General features: G+C 34.9%; 1 pseudogene; it reads right to left on the bottom strand.

Moving 5' to 3' along the window:
- Nucleotides 1–353: 353 nt before the first annotated feature.
- The window catches only part of LOC139900463 (lipid phosphate phosphatase 2-like), a 145977-nt pseudogene continuing 122085 nt past the window's right edge, over nucleotides 354–24245 (bottom strand).

The raw sequence follows: 24245 nt of genomic DNA, 5'->3' as shown, positions 1-24245 counted from the left end.
AGTAATTAACATGAATAATGATCCCAGATTATAATCTAACACAGTACGCACAAATACGCAGTTTCGTGAAAGTAATAAGCACAAATATAAGTCGAAAAGGTCGGTTCGTTACAGTAATCATCCCGAATCTTGATATATTAGAACCCAAATGCAGTAGCACGAGGCAAACCCTACCAATACTCGCCAATTTTGTCTTAAAACAAACTTGCACAAATCATATATGTCAACATTGTCAGAGTCAAAACTTGAACAAAGACATCAGTAGCACGAGGCAAACCCTACTAATAAGCCGGTCTTGTTCTTTTTGGATGCTCTACGGCTTCACAAGTGTGGAAAAGGGTGCGCATGTGGATTTATTTCAACTTTCCTGCTTCTAGTTCTTGGTCTGATTGGATGCTTTAGTTTGAATATTGGAACAAAAGAATTTAAATCCAAGTTGTTCTAAAACGTTGCAGCCTCTACCTCGAGTCTTTGAAGTATTCTGAATAGCACTGTCTTCAACAGTCACTCGATGAAGTAATCCGAGCTTTTTGATTCTATATGTAATTTTTCTTATTTTAAGATTAGATATAGATGAAAATGTAATACTGAGCCGTTAAAAAAAATTGAAGCTACGAAAAGTCTCGCAACAGTTTACAGCCTTTTTTTTACATGAACAAACACACCAAGGATCTACGATATTTACTGTTTGATACGAATTTCATCTACAAGTCTCAAATAAGCTTCATGCACAAGAACTCTATCAAGAAAGCTAATAGCTACTAAAAGTTCTCATATTTTCAGGCAAATATTAAAGTTTTCTAGATTCTACGTCATTTTGGAAGGAATTGGGCTGGTAATCCAAAGAAAGCAGGCCGAGCCCATGAATGTTCTGCACAGGTTGATGGTTTGACCCAACTTCACCTCCGGGATGATTCACCCGACGGTTAGAACGTGTCTCTTCAAGAGCCCGTAAATAAGCATATGGACCCCACCCTGAAACCAAGATATAAAGTTAATAAAAATAAAAAATAAAGAAACTGGTCCCAAAGGTTACGCAAACATACGAACAAACTACCTTCAGTGTGATATGGGCTGGAAAGAACTGTAAATAGCAAAATGTGGTGACAGTGAGACCTGTAAATGGACAATACAGTTATAAGCATAAACAAGTTTACCAGTAGCAAAATAAGAAGTTTCATGCATTGTAAACACATGTTGGGTGGTATTAGACATGTCGTCGAGTTTCTCTTATAGCTAATTTTTGTTTGAAACATTTAAAGATAAGATACAACATAACTTAATAAACTTATTCATAAATATAAATATATTGAAACAAACCTAAAATGCCACCAGCAAATACATCTTGCCAATGGTGCCAGTAGTCATCAACTCGAGAAACAACTACAAGAGACGCCATAAGAAGTGGAAGGAAAACAATGCAAAGTTTTGCAACATGACCACTACGATCAAAAGCTTTAATTTTCCCAGCTAAATATAGTGACAAAAAACCAAGTCCTGCGAATGACCCTGCAAAACATACCAAATTTTCAATTTAATGGAATGATAAATATAAATGATAGACTTAAGGGATTCAACAATTAAACATGTTATGAGTTCCATTGTCATTACACTTTAAGGGATCAAAACCTATTATGTATTAACAATGATGAGAGAATCTTACATGAAGAATGACCACTTGGAAAACTCTTATGGCCTTCTCGAATTTCACTATCGATACCATGACATATTTCTGCAACATCATACCAAAAAAATAAAACCAAATAAGAATTCTAAAAATCCTCAAAAATAATCAAACTCTACCAGTGTTGTAAACCTAGGTATTACATGGGGACAAATCGGCGATTACTCAGTTTGAAGAGATCAGATCCGAGTAATCAAAATGGGTCAAAAATCAGTCAACCCTTGGTCAATCAGGATTACTTGGCAATTACCCTGGGTTATGATGGTTTCCAGTGGTTTTCAGCCGTCATCTAGATGGCTCTGTTCCAGCCGTCATCTAGATGTTCAAAGCTACCGACGTTGACAACGCGTATGGAAGTGGCAAACTTGAACACGATGACGGCCGCCAACTTCCGCCAACCTTCCTCGTTCACACCTATCTACCGCTATAAGATCTTAGCTATAAATAGAGATGCAAACTTTCATTGTAAATCATCCCAAAATCACTCAGAGAAGTGTAATCACAACCTAGATAGTGTGTGTGAGTTTGAGAGTTTTTTTTAGAGTTTTGTAAATACTCGTGTAATCTATTCTTGTGAGTAATAGAGTTATTTTTCTTTCAAATTTATATCTCCCAACGTCCAGGCGATCCTCTCTTCCTAACAAGTGGTATCAAGAGCTTGGTTAGAGACGTTGGTTGAGTTTTTGGGTCTTCTGAAGTTTCCTCAAAATCTAATTTTGAGTGTACCATTGGATTCGTCTCGTCGAACCGAGTCCAATGCAAAAAACGGTAACTTAAACGGAGTTATAACGAGCCCAGAAAACGCGGTCAAAGTTTGGTCAACTCGCCGGAATCTCGCCGGAGAAGACGATCGGTGCTGGAATTTTCGCCGGAGAAGAAAGTCCTGTAGCAATTCACTGTAGCAGTCCTGTAGTAATTCACTGTAGCAGCTGCCAGTACTGTATCACGTTCCTGTAGCAGTACTGTAGCAGTACTGTAGCAATTCTGAAATTTTACAATTTGGTCCCTGAAATTTTCAGAATTTCATTTTTGGTCCCTGAAGTTTATAAAAATTATAATTTTGCCCCGTAAGTGGAATTTAAGCTGCGAAGTGTCTATTCCACCATTTTCAACCGTTCCGGACGTAACAGTGATCTCTGTTTTCTACAATTCAACCCCGTTTGTGTTGAAAAATTATTTGTAAGGTGATAATGTCCATAGAAGAGTCAACATCATCTTCGAGAGCTATGATTATGCTCACAGCCACAAACTACACGTTGTGGAAACCTCGGATGGAAGTGTAACAACCCAAACCAACCCTCGACCAAACCACGCGAAAATACAAAATAAAAAAAAATTTCCTGTGCAGCATACCCGCGCGGCGCGCCAGGTAGGGGCGCGGCGCGCCAAAGTGGTCTGTCCGGAAAGTTTTAAAATGCGAAAAAGATCGGCTAGTTCCCGACATTTTTAGACGACACGCTTTTAACCACACATTCAAATATGTAAAACTATCACGATTCAAACATAAAAGTGATGTTTTACAAGTGGGGCCCACATCGGCCGTTTTACGAGTTTAATACAATTTACGAGTTTCGACCACCAAAAAGTTTAAGTTCCAAACTACACAATGAGCATGGCGTTTGGGATTAAACTACCCAACTATCGGTCAAACTCCAAGAGCTACTAAAGCCAAAAGCGTCCCCTAGCATCAAGCGGGATCTCTAGTCCAAAACGATGCCCTTACCCTTGTCCAAAACCGAACCTATAAAATGGTAAACAACGAGAGGGTAAGCAAAGCTTAGTGAATGCAATAATTATACGAATACATATATAATTATACCTACTTGCATACACTTACACAACCGCAAACATGCTAGCAAACAACATTAGCTTATCGTCGCCATAACAAGCTATAATTCACCAATACCCCCAAGCTAGCATAACAACCGCATATAAATATAACTTGAATAATATGATATGCTTACAACACAAATAACCATGGTCGACCAATAGTACAAGGGAACGGCGCTCGCGAAAACGCCATCGGTGTTCATAACATCCGTTAGGGCACTTAACACCTCGCACCACTAACCCCTAGGGTGGCACCTTAACACCTCGGCACATCACCCCGAGTGGCATCTTAACACCTCGATGCAACACTCATTATTTTACGGAGTGGTGTCTTAACACCTCGACACTACACTCCTAGGTGGCATCTTAACACCTCGATGCTACACCCGAGTGGCATCTTATCACCTCGATGCTACACTCTTCACGTGAAACGTGGTGTCTTAACACCTCGACACTACACCTTTCACGTTACAACAAATAGATACATTATATACATACGCATATAATTATTCCACTCACCTCAAAGTCTTGTGAAAAGATACCCGAGCTTGCAAGACCTCAAAGTAACGTACCTATCATATCATACACCTCATTAAACACAACTCAAGTCGGTCAACCCAACCCTTTCACCATTCTAAGCCATTTTGACCCAATGGTGCAATTTCAACCCATTTGCACCCTTAACCCTAAATTAGGTCAACACACACCAAAACCCTAATCATTCGTCAAGATAGGTTTAAAACACATTTAGGTCACAAGGCTAACTCATTTTCATAATTGCTAGGCCACTTAGGTCATTAAAGACTCATTTGACCCATTTCAAGGTCAACACACCCATTTGGGTCATCCATACCCAATAACACCCATTTACATATTATTAAAGTGTTCTAGCACTAACTAACTAAATTTAAGACTCAAAAGTCCAATTAACACATTCAAACCCTAGGTTAGTCATCAATGAGCCTTCATAACCCATATTCACCCAAAATCCCCAAAATACTAACAAAATGGGTCTTTGGTTCATCACTAGCCCAAACCCTAACCCTTAAAGCAATTAAAGTAAGAAATTGGGTTTTAAAACTTACCAACACAATCACCACGTAGCTATCGACTAGATGAACGACTTTATAACTTGCACCGAGACCCGATTCAACCTCCTTCACCCTTTAATGGAGCTTTCACACTCAAGGATTGCACTCTCTCTCTAGAGTTTAATTGAAGAAGATGAAGTTGTTGTGGGAGTAGTAAATGAGCTCCCCAAAACTGATCTAGGGTATTAAATTCGACCCCAAAGTGAAATTACACAATTGCCCTCAAAATATCTATTTTAAAAAGAAGGAAGGAATCTGTCGCAGACAGATGGCGCGGCGCGCCACCTAGCCGCGCGGCGCGTGACCTCCCAGTTCAGCATCTTTTCTCTTTTTAATTATGTGCAACCAAAACCCCAAAACTGAGTAACTTATATACACACATGTACACTACAATTATTCGGGTCTTACAGGAAGATCTCCTCAGCTGCAAGGATTTGTTCGATCCTATTGAATTGAAGGGTATAAACCCTGATTCTGCCAAAGAGAAAGAGTGGAAGAAATCAAACCGAAAAACTATTGGTCAGATCCGTCAATGGATTGATCATAGTGTCTTCCACCATGTTGCACAAGAGACAGACACATATGTCCTCCGAAAAAAGTTGGAGGACATGTACCAGGCCAAGACTGCTCGGAATAAAGCCCTGATGATGAGGCGTTTAGTCAACATGAAGCTTAAAAGTGGAACTTCAGTTGCCGAGCATACCAGTGAGTTCTAGAGCTTGGTCAACCAGTTATCGTCTGTAGAGATGCCACTTGGCGATGAAGTTCAGGCGCTACTGCTACTTAGTTCCCTTCCCGATAGTTGGGAAAAGCTGGTACTAACACTCAGCAACTCAGCCCCGAATGGCAAACTTACCATGTCAATGGTCAAGGATGCCCTATTCAGTGAAGAGGAAAGGAGAAAAGACATGGGCACAGATCAGACCCATGCCTTTGTTACAGAGAATCGGGGGAGACAGCGAATGAGTAGCAAAAATAAATGGAGAGGCAGAAGCAAGAGCAGGGGCAGGTCAGCTAATGGCAGAAAACCAACATATAAATGCCATCATTTGGATTAGAGGGACATATGAAAAAGAACTGCTATAGATTGAAAGAGGAACAATGTCAAAGCAGTTCACAGCCGAAGAATAAGGGTGGAGAAACATTAGTTACAATCACTGGTGATGTAGCTTATTGTTCAACCCATGATGAGACATGCCTTCACGTCTCACGAGAAGACACGGAATGGGTAGTAGATACTGTAGCTTCCTACCACGTGACTCCATACAAGGAATACTTCACAACATACAAAGCTGGTGACTTTGGAGCTGTGAAGATGGTAAATTCCAGTTCCGCTGAGATTGTCGGAATTGGTGATGTCAAGATAAAGACAAGTTCCGAGAGCACAATCACTTTGAAGGATGTCCGCCATGTGCCAGATCTTCGGCTGAATTTACTTTCTAGGGTAGCTCTCGAAAAACAGGGCTATGATAGTCATTTCAGTAGAGGCACATGGAAATTGTCAAGAGGCGCTATGATAATTGCTCGGGGACACATTTGTGGCACACTGTACAAGACTCATGTGAAGATCTGCACAGACGGCCTTAATGTTGCAGAAAAGGAGGCTTCACAAAATTTATGGCACCAGAGACTCGATCACATGAGTGAGAAAGGGTTGTCTACCCTAATAAAGAAGAAGCTTATCAATGTAGACAAGGAAGATGCACTAGATCCTTGCAATCATTGTCTGTTTGGTAAGCAGCATAGAGTCTCGTTTAATTCCTCTTCAACGAGAAAATCAGAGTTACTCAGTCTGGTACACTCTGATGTTTGCGGTCCCTTAGAGGTTGAATCAATTGGCGGCAATCGATACTTTCTGACGTTTATCGATGATGCTTCTCGAAAGGTGTGGGTATATTTCTTGCGGACGAAGGACCAGGTGTTCGATTACTTCAAACAGTTTCATGTCATGGTAGAACGTGAGACATGAAAGAAGTTAAAGTGTCTTCGATTCGACAACGGTGGTGAATACTCCTCCAGACAGTTCGATGCCTATTGCAGATCATATGGCATCCGACATGAGAAGACAGTTCAACGTACCCGTCAACACAATGGTATAGCATAAAGAATGAACCGAACAATCATGGAACGTGTTCGGAGCATGCTCAGTATGGCTAAGATGCCAAAGCCATTCTGGGGAGAAGCAGTCAGAGCCGCATGTTACTTGATCAACCGATCTCCATCAGTACCACTGAATTTTGAAGTTCCAGAGAAACTTTGGTCTGGAAAGGATCTATCATACTCTCACTTAAGAGTATTTGGATGTTTGGCGTACGCACATGTATCCAAGGAGCTCAGGCAGAAGCTGGATGCAAGGACCACTCCATGCATATTCATAGGCTATGGAGATGAAGAATTTGGATACAGATTATGAGATCCAAAGGAGAAAAAGGTGATCAGAAGTAGGTATGTGGTGTTCCATGAAAGCCAGACAATAGAAGATATTGAAAAGCCCACAATATCTCAGAAGACAAATGTTGCTGCTCAGGTGCCAGAGGCAACAACGGAATCATTAATGAGAAATGAATTTTCAGTGCAAGAAGAAATGCTAGAAGTAGAAGATAATAAGGAAAATGCCGGTGTTGAGCAGGGGGAGCCACAACCCCATCTGCCAGACGTTCCAGCACATCACAAGGTCAAGATGATGGTGGATCTCCTCAGAATGTTCCAGAAGTTCATAGATCTGAACGAGGTCGGATTCCATTGAGTAGATATCCAGAATCCGAGTACCTTCTACTTACTAAAGATGGAGAACCAGAGAGTTTTCATGAAGCAGTAACTCATAAGGATAAAGAAAAATGGTTGCTCGCAATGCAAGATGAGATGGATTCTCTGCAGAAAAATCAGACTTATGAGATCGTAGAACTTCCACGCGGGAAGAATGCACTGAAAAACAAATGGGCGTTCAAGTTGAAAAAGGATGGTAGTGAAAAAGTGGTGAAATACAAAGCACGGCTTGTAGTCAAAGGATTTCAACAGAAGAAAGGGATTGATTTTGACGAGATATTTTCACCAGTAGTCAAGATGACTTCAATTAAAGTCATACTTGGGTTGGTCGCAAGTATGAACTTGGAGCTTGAACAGATGGATGTAAAGACAGCTTTTCTTCATGGAGATTTACATGAAGAAATTTATATAGAGCAACCAGAAGGTTTTGAGGTTTCAGGAGATAACCTCGTATGCAAGTTGAAGAAAAGTTTGTACGGTTTGAAGCAGGCACCTAGGCAGTGGTACAAGAAGTTTGACTCGTGCATGGTGAGTCAAGGGTACAAGAAAACTGCAGCAGATGAGTGTGTCTACATTCAGAAGTTTTCTGAAGGAGATTTTGTTGCTCTTCTATTATATGTAGACGATATTTTGATCGTAGGGAAAGATTCAACGAAGATCAACCAGCTGAAGAAGGAACTCTCTAAGTCTTTTGACATGAAAGACTTAGGACAGGCTCAACAAATTTTGGGAATGCAGATTACCCAAGATAGGAAGAATAGAAGGTTATGGCTATCTCAGGAGAAGTATATTGAACGAGTGCTTGAACGGTTCAATATGAACAATGCCAAACCTGTTAGCATTCCATTAGCCAACCATTTCAAGTTAAGTAAGAGTTATTATCCCTCATCCAAGGAAGAGATTGGGGAGATGTCGTCAGTACCATATTCTTCAGCAGTTGGAAGTTTGATGTATGCAATGGTGTGTACGAGGCCCGATATTGCTCACGCAATGGGAACAGTGAGTCGTTTTCTCTCTAACCCCGGGAAAGAGCATTGGAATGCGGTAAAATGGATTCTCAGATATCTTAAAGGTACAACAAAGATATGTCTTTGTTACGGGGGAGCTGATCCAATCTTGGAAGGCTATACGGATGCAGATATAGCTGGAGATCTTGATAGTAGGAAATCTACTTCAGGATTCATTTACACTTTTGTAGGAGGAGCTGTTTCATGGCAGTCAAGACTACAAAAGTGTGTTGCATTATCCACAACTGAAGCAGAGTATATTGCTGCCGCAGAAGCTGGAAAAGAAATGTTGTGGTTAAAGCATTATCTCCAAGAATTTGGAATCAAGTAAAAGGAGTACAGGGTACATTGTGACAGTCATAGTGCTCTAGATTTGAGCAAGAACTCCATGTACAATTCCCGTACAAAATATATTGATATTCGCTATCATTGGATACGCGAGGTAATTGATCGAAAACTATTGAGACTAGTCAAGTTCCATACAAAGGAGAATCCTGCGGATATGTTAACAAAGGTGGTGACTCGAGAGAAGTTGGAGTTATGCAGAGACATAACTGGAATGTTCGTTGATTCGGCTGGAGGGGGAGAATTGATGGTTTCCAGTGGTTTCCAGCCGTCATCTAGATGGCTCTGTTCCAGCCGTCATCTAGATGTTCAAAGCTACCGACATTGACAACGCATATGGAAGTGGCAAACTTGAACACGATGACGGCCGCCAACTTCCGCCAACCTTCCTCATTTACACCTATCTACCGCTATAAGATCTTAGCTATAAATAGAGATGCAAACTTTCATTGTAAATCATCCCAAAATCACTTAGAGAAGTGTAATCACAACCTAGATAGTGTGTGTGAGTTTGAGAGTTTTTTTTTAGAGTTTTGTAAATACTCGTGTAATCTATTCTTGTGAGTAATAGAGTTATTTTTCTCTCAAATTTATATCTCCCAACGTCCAGGCGATCCTCTCTTCTTAACAGGTTACTCGGTCAACATCTGATTAATCAGTCATCATTAACCTGGGATTAATCGGCATTACTAGGGATTATTCGATCAAATTAGGGATTAATCGGTCACAGTCAAACTTAGTCAACATCCAATTACTCCCTATTGGACCGATTACTCCCCAATTGGTGATTTTTGCAACCTTGAACTCTAGAGATCATGTAGAACCAGGTAAATTTCAAAATCGGCTAAAATATTGGAGTAGAAATCACTTGAATCTAGCATAGTATGAAACAGTAGTACAACGTGAAAAAACATGTATTTAGACATTAAATAGTCGTACCATATAGAAATATATAATTTTCACTTAACAAAACGAAATAAAGTTAGGGTTACATACATCAATTCCATCAGGGAAGCAACGCCAAAAGAAATCAGACCGAGGTCGTCCAGTGGCATCCTTTATAGCATCCGTCAATACGCCGGCTAATAACACAGAATATAAGAGACCTGCAGAAACATTAAACGATAATGATCGATAGGCTCGTATACGGCATGCATGCTTTAAAGTCAAACTACAAAAATAGAACATGTGATGAGATATTGAGATGAGATAGTTACCTAAGGCTGCATGGTGCAGATCATAAACATCTCTCCTTTTAAAATACACAAACAAAAAGAACAAGAAGTGGCAACAATACGGCGTAACAATATTTGAAAAATCAAATATGATTACAGTTTATCACTAATTAAAGAGTAGAAACGGGAAGGATAAAAGAAACTTACGGGAACTGCCCAAATGGGAACTTATTAATGTGAAATCTAAATATTCCTCGAGTATTACCTACCCGTTAAAATATTTTCATCATTAACAGTTTGTACAAAAGAATTTTTAATTACAACCTTTATGAAAATATACTTACATATATATATTTTCTTCAGATGTAATATAGATTTAATGAGTTAATATGATATTAATCTCATTTGATTTACGTTAGAACAGGAATATATAATCTCTAAAACATTAGAGATTACATAATCGCCATGTCGAATGAAGATAAAATAGATAGAACGATACGTAGTACGATGATTATACTCGAGGTACAGAATGAGATGTTGAGACATGGATTGTTGATGGTACTGGTGCTGTTATTGATGGTACTGTTGGTGCCGGTGTTGTTGCTGAAGCTGGTAAATTTTGCACCATATTCTCCAAATTGATTACTCGAGCGCGAAGTTCGTTGACTTCTTTTGTTATTCCGGGATGATTGTCGGTCGGAACGAGCGGGTGAATAAGGTTTAGAATTTTAGATAGAATATAATCGTGGCGAGACACTCTAGAAATGAGTGTGGAAATGGTGTTTCGAATAGGTACGCCGTTAAATGCTTCAGGCTCTTCGCCAAGAGGGGAATGTGGTGGATGGAAAGGATCGGCTTCTTCGCGTCTCCATCGGTTAAGTCGTCTACGAACCCATCCCCAATTCATCCAGAATTGAAGATGACTAGTTTAGTTGATCCATTTCATTTACACTGCTTTCGGAGCTTAGGTGAATATCCATGTCGGAATAGCTGTCGGAATAACTATTGGAATAGCTATCGGAATCTGAGGGACTCGAACTAGTTGAGGGATTCATCTCGAACGATCAGATGAAGGATTTTCGATAAGAAATAGATTATAGGATGCAGATTAGTACCCTACAATACATAATTTACATATGCATATATAATACTAAAATCCCATAAGTTACGGAGGAATCTACGAAAGCTGTCAGGCAATGGTAACAATAACAGATACGCTAAGATATAAATTAGCAGATACGCTAAGATATAAATTTTGTCTATGCACTATTCATGCAATCAATGCAGTAAGATGTGTCTAGACTAAGAGTGATAAGCAAGTGATTCCCTAAGAATGATAAGCAGGTAATTTTCGACACGAAATGATAAGCAAAACTTTTGACATGCAGACACGGTCGAAGTCCAGACCCACTAATACATTAAAACAACTATCAGTTAGACACACTAATGCAAGACCTGGTTCGCTAAGACCACCGCTCTGATACCACATGTCATACCCCGACCTAATCCATCTGGACGAAGTCACCAACATCTGGTCCCATTGCGATGATCGACTCCAAATAATGTCTTTAAAATGAGCAAATGCACAGCGGAAGATTTCTTTCATACCTGAGAATAAACATGCTTTCAACTGTCAACCAAAAGGTTGGTGAGTTCATAGGTTTATCGTAAACAATAAAATTCATCATTTTAATAGACCACAAGATTTAAATATAGTATACATATCTCGTGTACGAAACCATATTTCATAATGCTTAGCAGAGTAGGTTCGTATCCTTTTCTCCCCCGTAGGTTGCCTCACAATTTTTAATAAACGTACACATATCTTGTGCACAAAAACTAATACACATAACCTTTGTATAAAAGTTATTCATACGAACTACAAACACCTAGTAATCGACCTTAACAAAATGCATCTAGAATATCCCCCGCATACCGGCATTCCGCACGGTCATGCAAAAAGCATACAATCAGGCCACTCTTTTAAATATGACGGTTGTGTACACCTCACAAACAGATCATATCTTTTAAAGATGACGGTTGTATACCTATTTTGAAGTACTAAAGCAGTTTAAATTCTCTGACTGGGGCTTGTTAGTGCCCATAGATCTATCTTTAGGATTCGCGTCAATTTGGGGCTCAGTTCCCAAATTCTCAGATTACCAGACTAAAAGGGGTGATCTCCGGTGTACTCATAACTTATTCGTAGAATGTTTTTAAGTACTTGTGTCTGTTTCGTCAAACATTTATAAAAGCAATTCATGTATTCTCAGTTCAAAATATATTTCAAAAGCATTTAATAGAGCAGTTATAAAAATGGCGCATGTATTCTCAGTCCCAAAAATGTAAAGAGTAAAAGGGAGCAAATGAAACTCACATAATGTATTTTGTAGTAAAAATACATATGACGACATTGAACATTTGTAGGGTTGGCCTCGGATTCACGAACCTATATTTATTTATGTATATTAACACATGTAATGGTAATCGAACAAAAATATATATTATTAATGATTTTATTTTGTTATTTTATATCATGTGTTTTATTAATAACTTAATTAGATATAATTATTTTTATGTAAATAATCATTTATTTCAAAAATATTAATATGGTTAGGTTTTTATGCCATAAATATATTTTTAAATAGAAAATCTTTACTTGATATATTAATAATTAATAATAACAATAATGATAAGAATAATACTAATTATGATAAAAATTATGATAATTCTAATAATAATAAAAGTGATACTTTTGGAAAAAAAAATGATAGTTTAAATAAAATGTTAATTTCAATAATAATACTAATAAAAATGATAAATAATAAAATACTTTTAGTAATAAGGATCATAATAATAATACTGCTGTTAATAATAATAATTATAATAATAATTTTACTATTAATGATAATAATATTAATAATTTTATTAATGATAATGATAATAAAAATAATGGTTTTATTTATAATGATACTACTAATAATAACCTTAATGCTAATAATAATACTTATAATGATAATAATAATAATGATAATAATAGTAATATTAATCATACTTTAATATTAGTGTTAGTTTAATAATAATAATAATAATAATAATAATAATAATAATAATAATAATAATAATAATAATAGTAATAATAATAATAAGAATAATAATAATAATAATAATAATAATAATAAGAATAATAATAATAATAATAATAATAATAATAATAATAATAATAATAATAATAATAATAATAATAATAATAATAATAATAATAATAATAATAATAATAAGTAAAAATAGGCTACCTTCAAAATAAGCTCTTAAAAAAAATAAACGCCCCCGTCGGCCTTGAACCCAAGACCTCTCGTTTCACAGCTCCATTCCCAAACCAATGAGCCATTCGTTTATTAGTGAATTAAGTAGCAAGTTGAATTTATTTAACTCGATAACGAATCTATTTTCATTTTCTTTTTCCTCTTAGGAAATTCAATCGTTCCAACACCATTTAATAACCATAATCGTGATTCATCATAATACCACGATCATCATCACCTAATCATGATTTATCTTATCATCATCTATTCTTAACATAAAATCACGTAATATTAACGTCACTAATGAATCGTCTTCTTTATCCCATCGACTACATCTTTCACAATCATAATCAATATTAACTCGCCATCATCATCATGTATATTTATAACCTCTATCGCCATCAAATTATCATACATCATCACAGTCGTAAATTTAATCAAATGAGGGAATAGGAAATGAAAACGTGGTTGAATCAGGAAAACAATTGACTGGGTTTTTGGTTCTTGGGGTGAAAGCTGATCAGGAGGTCCACATCTTAAATGGACCGAATGAATTGGGTAATCAAATGTTGGGCCTTCATATACTAATACAAAGATATCGGGCTGTTTTTGTAAGGTAGCCCGTTGAACCAAATCCATTTCCAAATCGAAAATATAAATCACTGCACTCCGTAACAATTAGATTTCCTTTTTCTGTATTATGTTTTCTATATTGCAAACAACTAGTAGTGTGCATTCTTTATTAAGTGGGGTTATTAATATGTCGGCACTTTAAATTTCAACCTGTCCCACATGCGATTAAAATAACCAAATCCTATTAAATATGTATCGAGTTTTCAAATGGCTGTAAAGTTATTCTTTATGTGGGGTTTGTGGTGAGTTGTTTGTTTATCATAAAGTCGGCCAAAATGGACCCAAAGAAACACGTAAAAATAGTTTGCTAGATAAAGTTATTCAATAATTGAAATTTCAATTATATAAAGAGTGTTGTGTAAGGGTTCTTGCGATAGAAATAGAAACAGATTACTCAGCAAAATACCTTGATAATATATTGTTTCTACGGTGGTGAAGGCTACAATAACAGGAAGCAATATCAGCTAGGTGTGCTGCAGAATAGCGAAAGAGAAGAAGAAAGGAAAATAAATATTGGTGGCAACATGGTGATGGTGTTTTCAACAGGATCCAACTAATAGAAGAACACAGAAGATAGTGGCGATCAAATGATGATTTATGGTTCGATATAAGGTGACGATGGTGGTTGTAATCGTGGTTTTCATATGATGAGGATTCCACGATGGAGATGGAGGTAGCAGGCTTGTGTCAAGCAGGTGGTTTTCGAATATCTACAACATCTAACTGGGTTTTCAATTTAGAGTTGATCGAAAGGAACAAGAAGGGTTTTGATGAGTTATGGGGTTGATATAGTTTGGAGGTGATCGTGATTGTAGTGGCATCCAATGAATCAAATGAAACAAGGTGGTGATATAAGTGATAATGGTAATGGAGAACGATTCGTTTAACTCCTGAGACGATTAATTATATAATGTATGAATCTGTCGACTTCTCTTTAAACAGACAACAAGGACAAGAGGAAGAATAAATAATTAAAGTTTGAATACGATTGCTAACAGATTTTGGATTATGTCTGTGATTGATTCTTGATTGGTACGATCTATTAGGCAGAAAACAAATTTCCTACAACATTGAAAACGATTTGAAACAGAATACGCTGCTTTCTGTGTATATATATATATATATATACGGTTTTTTATATATTCATATATATCTGTATATGAAGTTATATAAATATATCTGTATTTTGTGTATGTATTTCGTATAATGTATCTGTTTAATTAATATATATATATATATATATATATATATATATATATATATATATATATATATATATATATATATATATATATATATATATATAAGTGTATGTATCTGCATTCATATATATAGTATATGTATATATATGTTTTTATGTATATCTGATTTTTATGTATATCCATTTATATATAATTGTTTATATGTATGTATTATTTAAATCTAATTAATATTAATAATTAATTATAATAATATTATTTACATTTATATTAACACTAATATTAATAACAATAAATGATAATAACAAGGTAATAATAATATTATCATTATTAAATATAATAGATTATATATTTTAAATAAAAATACAATTAATAATTTTAATAACACTGATATAATAATACTAATTATATTAATACTAATATTATTAATAATAACCATAATATTAATAATAATACTATATCAATTTATATATATCAAATTCGTATCTATAGATTATATATTTAAATAACACTAGTCTTGATATTAATGTTGAAAGTAATAACAATATTATTATAATAATTATTGATAATGCTAAAAACGAACATATATTTCATAGCATTATTCCTCAAGAAAGACAAGATTTTAGTTGCAATTGTTCTATTTACAAGTGATATTCGTTTAAATAATAAAAGGTGAAGACAAAAGACAGATTCGACGAATTGAAGACGCAAACGACCAAAAAGCTCAAAAGTACAAAATACAATCAAAGAGGTTCCAATTATTGATAAGAAACGTCTCAGAATTACAAGAGTACAAGATTCAAAACGCAAAGTACAAGATATTAAATTGTACGCAAGGACGTTCGAAAATTCGAAACCGGGACCAGAGTCAACTCTCAACGCTCGACGCAACGGACTAAAAATTACAAGTTAACTATGTATATAAATATAATATAATATATAATTAATTATATAAATTATATATATATATATATTATATTTATATAATAAAACCGTCGGTAGACTAGGATCCAAACTTGTGTGAGTTGGATTTATGAACTCCGCGACTTGCGGAGTTTGTAGTACAAAAATACCGCGACTCGCGGAGATGTCCTGGACAAAAATACCTATAAAAGCTCGCGCATTCTGAACGTTTTATATATCCATCCTTTAATCTCTCTATCTAAACGTATATGTATGTATATATATATATATATATATATATATATATATTATAATTTTAATTCTAATAATAAGGGTATGTTAGCGAATGTTGTAAGGGTGTAAGTCGAAATTCTGTCCGTGTAACGCTACGCTATTTTTAATCATTATAAGTTATGTTCAACCTTTTTAATTTAATGTCTCGTAGCTAAGTTATTATTATGCTTATTTAATGCCAAAGTAATCATGATGTTGGGCTAATTATTAAAATTGGGTAATTGGGCTTTGTTCCATAATTGGGGTTTGGACAAAAGAACGACACTTGTGGAAATTAGACTATGGGCTATTAATGGGCTTTATATTTGTTTAACTAAATGATAGTTTGTTAATTTTAATATAAAGATTTACAATTGGACGTCCCTATAAATAACCATATACACTCGATCGGACACGATGGGCGGGATATTTATATGTACGAATAATCGTTCATTTAACCGGATACGGGAATGGATTAATAGTCTATGGAATTATTAAAACAGGGGTGAAATTATGTACAAGGACACTTGGGATAATTGATAACAAAGTATTAAAACCTTAGGTTACACGCAGTCGATAACCTGGTGTAATTATTAAACAAAGTATTAAAACCTTGTTACAGTTTAAGTCCCCAATTAGTTGGAATATTTAACTTCGGGTATAAGGATAATTTGACGAGGACACTCGCACTTTATATTTATGACTGATGGACTGTTATGGACAAAAACCAGGCGGACATATTAAATAATCCAGGACAAAGGACAATTAATCCATGGGCATAAAACTAAAATCAACACGTCAAACATCATGATTACGGAAGTTTAAATAAGCATAATTCTTTTATTTCATATTTAATTTTCTTTATTTTATATTTAATTGCACTTCTAATTATCGTACTTTTATTTATTGTTATTGTATTTAATTGCACTTTTAATTATCGTACTTTTTAATTATCGCACTTTTATTTTATCGCACCTTCATTTATCGCAATTTCATTATCGTTATTTACTTTACGCTTTAAATTAAGTCTTGTATTTATTTTTAATATTTTACATTAGGTTTTAACTGTGACTAAAGTTTTAAAATTGACAAATCGGTCATTAAACGGTAAAAACCCCCTTTTATAATAATAATATTACTTATATATATATATATTTGTATTTTTATAAATTAAACTAATATAGCGTTAAGCTTTGTTTAAAGATTTTCCCTGTGGAACGAACCGGACTTACTAAAAACTACACTACTGTACGATTAGGTACACTGCCTATAAGTGTTGTAGCAAGGTTTAAGTATATCCATTCTATAAATAAATAAATATCTTGTGTAAAATTGTATCGTATTTAATAGTTTTTCCTAGTAAAATATAAGCTATTTCATATACACCTCACATAACATCAAGTATTTTTGGCGCCGCTGCCGGGGAATAAAATCTAGCTTAAAATCCGGAAGCGCAACGCTAAATATTAAAAAAAAAATTATTTTTAGTTTACTTTTATAAAAAAAATACACTTTTGTAAAAATACGTTTTAAAAATTCAAAAATATAAAAAGAAAAACAAAAAATTTATATATTTTTAAGAGTTTGTTAAATATTTAAGTTTTATAAAGTTTCTTTATTTTTATTTTATAAAAATATAAGTTTTATTTAAATATTTTGTTTTTATTTAAAACATAAAAAAACACCGAAAAAAATAATATATATATAAATCTATTTTTAAGATTTTTATAAAATTATAAAGTATTTCTATTTTTATTTTAGTTTTTAAAACATAAGTTTTTATTTAATTAATATAAATATTTTATATAAATATTAAAACAGAAAAATAAAAAATATAAATAAAAAAAATATTAAAAACCGAACGATTTTGGCCTGCACCTCATTTGAAAATTCAATCACCGCGACTCGCGGAGTTTTCTGGTACGTGGCACAGCGACTCGCGGAGCCACCCTGACACGCGTGTCCAGCAACCCTAATCAGCATTAATTACGGGGTATAATTTATTATAATTAAATTAAAACCCTAATTAGGTTTTTAATTTTTAATTAGTTAATTTAGTTTAGTTTTAATTATTTTATATATTTAGTTTAATTAGTTTAATTAAATTTTAAAATTAATAGTTTTATAAAATAAATAATATAAAAATAATATTTTTATAAAAATTGTAATTTTTACAACTTTTAGTATATTTTTATATTTTATCCCTTTTTAATTGTTTTAGCGTAATTTTTTGTATTTTTTGCTCGTATTTAGTTTTAAATATAATTTTTGCCATAGTTATTTTTATTTCTAGATTTTTAGGTTTTGCCGTAAAACTCCTTAAGTGCTTTTTCTTTAGACTAAGATTTAGGTGCTTTAGAATTTTTCGACGCCTTTTACCTATGTATCAATTATTACTCCAATTAGTAATCTCAATTTGCAATTTTAATTTTAAGTTAGTGATAGTAATAAGGTTGGGTTAGTCGAGTGTTTTAAAGTTTTATAAGTCACTCTTTTTCTTTCTTATTTTTCGACGCCTTTTATTTATTTTTTTTCCAACCCTTTTCTTTTTCGACCTTTTTCGACGCGCTCTTTTTCTTTCTTATTTCTCGACATTCTAGTTTTAGGACATAGATTTTTATTCTACTTCTTCTCTAAATTTCTTAAAATTACGAAAATTTATTTTAAGTGGTTAAATTGATAGACATCAAAATTTTCTGGTTCGTAGTAATAGTTGGATTTGTACGTGGACCGGGTTATTGGAGCCAAACAGTACTCAATTATATTGAGACCAAATGAATCCTGCCCCTCTGCTGCATCTTTTGGCTATTCGAAACGTGGGCAAAATCAGAAAAGTCTATTAATTGGATAACTTATATAATTTTTATTTCCTTTTAAAAACTAATAGGATATTCAGTGAATGCACCGAGCAAGACGTTCACCACCTTTTGTACGTTCACCACCTGTAACTCGATCAAGACATCTAGCTAATATTGTCGCCGTTGATTTTTCTTTAAAATCGTCATCCAGTCGACCAAGTACTCCAATTCAAATTTCCGATAATCCATTTTTTGAACCCGATCTCACAATTGAGAATCCGGAGAATATTCAGGGGCAATTCATAGATCCTGAACCATTAATTTTTCCTCCAGAACCACCAATCATTCAAACAGAGATTGTTGAGGAACGAACCATTAAATCAGAATCCTCTAGTGATTCAGATTCAATAAATTCAATTATGGAAAATCTGGAACCTCTAAGTATGGAAGACCGAATGCGAGCTAAACGCACTGGCCAAGGTCACGCAATTACTCATCCAGACATTAATGCGCCAGATTATGAAATCAAAGGACAAATTCTACACATGGTAACTAATCAATGCCAATTTAGTGGTGCGCCGAAGGAAGATCCAAATGAACATCTTCGTACCTTTAATAGAAGCTGCACACTATTTAAAATAAGAGAAGTTGAAGATGAACAGATATATCTCATGTTATTTCCCTGGACTTTAAAGGGAGAAGCCAAAGATTGGTTGGAATCGTTACCTGAAGGGGCGATCGATACATGGGACGTTTTAGTTGAAAATTTTCTTAAACAATTCTTTCCGGCATCTAAAGCTGTGAGCCTTCAAGGAGAAATTGTTACGTTCACACAGAAACTGAATGAAACTCTATATGAGGCATGGACAAGATTTGGAAAGTTATTAAGAGGATGTCCGCAACATGGTTTAGACACTTGTCAAATAGTTCAAATATTTTACCAAGGATGCGACATCACTACAAGGAAAGACATCGATATAGCAGCTGGTGGTTCTATTATGAAGAAAACAGAAACTGATGCTTATAAAATTATTGAAAACACTGCTTCCCACTCACATGAGTGGCACCAAGAAAAAGACATCGTTAGATCATCTAAAGCAGCTAGAGCCGATTCTAGCCATGACTTAGATTCCATTTTCGCAAAGATAGATGCTGTCGAGAGACGAATGGAAAAGATGACTAAAGATATTCACTCAATATGAATTAGTTGTGAGCAGTGTGGAGGACCACATTTGACAAAAGATTGTCTCAGTATTGAACTAACAATGGAACAAAGAGAGAATATTTCATACATAAACCAAAGGCCTGGAAATAATTATCAGAATAATTATCAACCGCCAAGAACAATTTACAATCAAAACCAGAATTATAATCGAAATGTTCCATACAATAACCAACAAGGTCCTAGCAATCAACAAGTATCCAATAATACTTACAATCAGCAAAGACCTAATTTTCAAAACAAACCACAACAAACGGATGATAAAAAGCCAAATTTAGAAGATATGATGACGAAGCTAGTTGAAACTCAAACACAGTTTTTCACATCTCAAAAACAATCCAATGAACAAAATGTTCAAGCATTTATAAATCAACAAGCTTCTATTCAAAATCTGGAACAAGAAGTAAGTAACCTAGCAAGGTTAATAGGTAAAAGAAAACCGGGAAGTTTACCTAGTGATACAAATGCTAACCCCCGGAATGAAACACCTAAAGCTATTACCACAAGAAGTGGTACAACACTTAAACCACCTGAAATACCTGTAATTTCTGAGAAAGCTATTCCTATTCCACAAGAACCACAACCTGAACAAGATAAGGAAAAAGAACCGGTAGTTGAAAAGGTTAATGAAGATAACACAGTTAAGGCTAAACCTTATGTTAAACCATACCAACCACCACTTCCTTATCCGAGTAAAATGAAAAAAGAGAGACTTGAAGCCGAGCAATCCAAATTCTTGGATATGTTTAAACAGATAAATGTAAATCTTCCTTTTATTGATGTGATTTCAGGAATGCCTAGATATGCTAAATTTCTGAAAGATCTAATCACAAATAGAAAGAAAATGGAAGAACTCTCGGCTGTTACTATGAATGCTAATTGTTCAGCAGTGCTGTTGAATAAGATACCAAAAAAACTATCAGATCCAGGAAGTTTCACAATTCCATGTTTTCTGGGTAGTCTTAGTTCAATAGAAGCATTGGCAGACTTAGGTGCTAGTATAAATTTAATGTCGTATTCACTATACGCTAAACTAGACCTTGGAGAATTGAAACCAACAAGAATAAGCATACAACTAGCTGATCGATCAATAAAATATCCTAGAGGGATAATGGAGAACATGCTAGTTAAAGTTGGTACTTTAGTATTTCCAGTAGATTTTGTTGTTCTGGACATGGAAGAAGATTCTCAAGTTCCTCTCATATTAGGAAGACCATTCTTAAACACGGCTAAAGCAATGATAGACGTGTTTGGTAAGAAACTGACCCTAAGTATAGAGGACGAGAGTGTTACCTTTTCAGATGATAGAGCTATGCAACAACCGCAATCTGCACATGATACATGCTATTATATTCAAACTATAGATTCACATGCAGAATTGTTAGAAGAATTTCCAGAATTACAAGGAACAGGAGAATGTTCTTTAGGAGAAGGAACTGAACCAATTGATGAAATTGAAATGTTAGCTACACTAATAGCTAATGGATATGAACCAACAACAGAAGAAATTCAAATGCTAAAAGAAGAAGACAGATATCGATATAAATCATCGATAGAAGAACCACCGATATTAGAGTTAAAGCCACTTCCAAACCATTTGGAATATGCTTATTTACATGGTGAATCTGAATTACCTGTAATAATATCGTCTTCTCTTACTGAAAATGAAAAATCTCAACTCATTTCTGTGTTGAAAGCTCATAAACCAGCCATTGCATGGAAGATTCATGATATAAAAGGAATAAGTCCTTCGTATTGCACACATAAAATCCTTATGGAAGAAGGTCATAAAATGTATGTGCAGCGCCCTCGAAGACTAAATCCTAATATGCAAGATGTTGTTAAAAAAGAAATTATTAAACTACTTGATGCAGGTTTAATTTATCCAATTTCTGATAGTCCATGGGTAAGCCCAGTTCAATGCGTGCGTAAGAAGGGTGGCATGACTGTTATTACAAATGATAAAAATGAGCTTATTCCTACTTGGACTGTAACAGGATGGCGTGTATGTATTGATTATAGAAAATTAAATGACGCCACCAGAAAAGATCACTTTCCCTTACCTTTCATTGATCAAATGTTGGAAAGATTAGCCGGAAACAGTTACTATTGTTTTCTAGATGGTTTTTTCGGATATTTTCAAATTCCAATAGCACCCGAAGACCAAGAGAAAACCACATTCACATGCCCTTATGGTACTTTTGCTTACAAACGCATGCCATTTGGACTTTGCAACGCCCCTGCAACCTTTCAAAGGTGCATGATGGCAATTTTTCATGACATGATAGAAGAATGCATGGAAGTTTTCATGGATGACTTTTCAGTCTTCGGTGATACATTTGAATCATGTCTAGCTAATCTTGAACGAATGCTTATTAGATGCGAACAATCAAATCTAGTTCTTAATTGGGAGAAATGTCATTTCATGGTTAAAGAAGGCATCGTTCTTGGACATAAAATTTCAAAGGAAGGAATTGAAGTGGATAGAGCTAAAGTAGATGTAATTTCTAAACTTCCACATCCCACCAATGTTAGAGGAGTTAGGAGTTTTCTAGGACATGCCGGTTTTTACCGACATTTCATTAAAGATTTTTCTAAAATTGCCACTCCTATGAATAAACTCCTAGAAAAGGATGCTCCATTCATCTTTTCAGAGGAATGTATCAAATCTTTTAATATTCTTAAAGAAAAACTCACTAATGCGCCGATCATGATAACACCAAATTGGAATCTACCGTTTGAACTAATGTGCGATGCAAGTGATTTTGCAATGGGAGCCGTTTTAGGACAAAGGATTGAAAAACGATTTCAACCTATTTATTATGCTAGTAAGACGTTACAAGGAGCACAAACGAACTACACAACTAATGAAAAAGAACTCCTTGCTATTGTCTTTGCTTTTGACAAATTTCGTTCATATCTCGTTCTAGCAAAAACGGTGGTCTATACCGACCATTCTACTCTTAGATACCTATTTTCGAAACAAGATGCTAAACCAAGATTAATCCGTTGGATCTTACTCTTACAAGAGTTTGATATTGAAATCCGAGATAAAAGAGGAGCAGAAAATCTCGCCGCTGATCATCTTTCTCGTCTTGAAAATCCCGAATTAGAAGTTCTAAATGAATCGGCCATACAAGACAACTTTCCTGATGAATATCTATTGAAGATAGATTATAATGAAATTCCATGGTTTGCAGACTATGCAAACTACTTAGTATGTGGATTCCTTGAAAAAGGATTATCGTACTAAAAACGAAAGAAATTCTTCAGTGATATAAAACACTATTTCTGGGAAGATCCACATCTGTTTAAAAGTTGTCCCGATGGAATAATACGCCGATGTGTATTTGGAGACGAAGCTAGTAAAATATTAAACCATTGTCACACAGGACCAACAGGAGGGCATTATGGGCCTCAACTAACAGCTAGAAAAGTTTATGAAGCTGGATTCTATTGGCCTACAATTTACAAAGACACACACCTTCTTTGCAAATCCTGTGATGCTTGTCAAAGGGCCGAAAAAATAAGTCAACATGATGAAATGCCACAAAATGTCATTCAAGTATGTGAAGTATTTGACATTTGGGGTATTGACTTTATGGGTCCATTTCCAAAATCTCATAATAATCTCTAGATTCTCGTAGCCATTGATTATGTATCTAAATGGGCGGAAGCACAAGCTCTCCTAACTAACGATGCACGAGTTGTAGTCAACTTTTTAAAACATCATTTTGCAAGGTTTGGAACACCGAAAGCTTTAATAAGTGATCGGGGAACTCATTTTTGTAATAATCAACTTGAGAAAGTTCTTAAAAGATATGGAGTAACTCATAAAATCTCCACCGCTTATCATCCACAAACAAGTGGACAAGTTGAAAATACCAACCGAGCTTTAGAACGTATTCTAGAGAAAATCGTAGGATCAAATCCGAAGGAATCGTCCATAAAATTGGAGGATGCACTCTGGGCTTTTAGAACAGCCTACAAAACTCCAATTGGAACCACACCTTT

Source organism: Rutidosis leptorrhynchoides, chromosome 3, assembly GCF_046630445.1.
Source record: "Rutidosis leptorrhynchoides isolate AG116_Rl617_1_P2 chromosome 3, CSIRO_AGI_Rlap_v1, whole genome shotgun sequence".
Taxonomy (NCBI): Eukaryota; Viridiplantae; Streptophyta; class Magnoliopsida; order Asterales; family Asteraceae; genus Rutidosis; species Rutidosis leptorrhynchoides.
The sequence above is the reverse complement of the archived record's forward strand: the minus strand, read 5'-3'. Positions and strand labels throughout refer to the sequence as shown.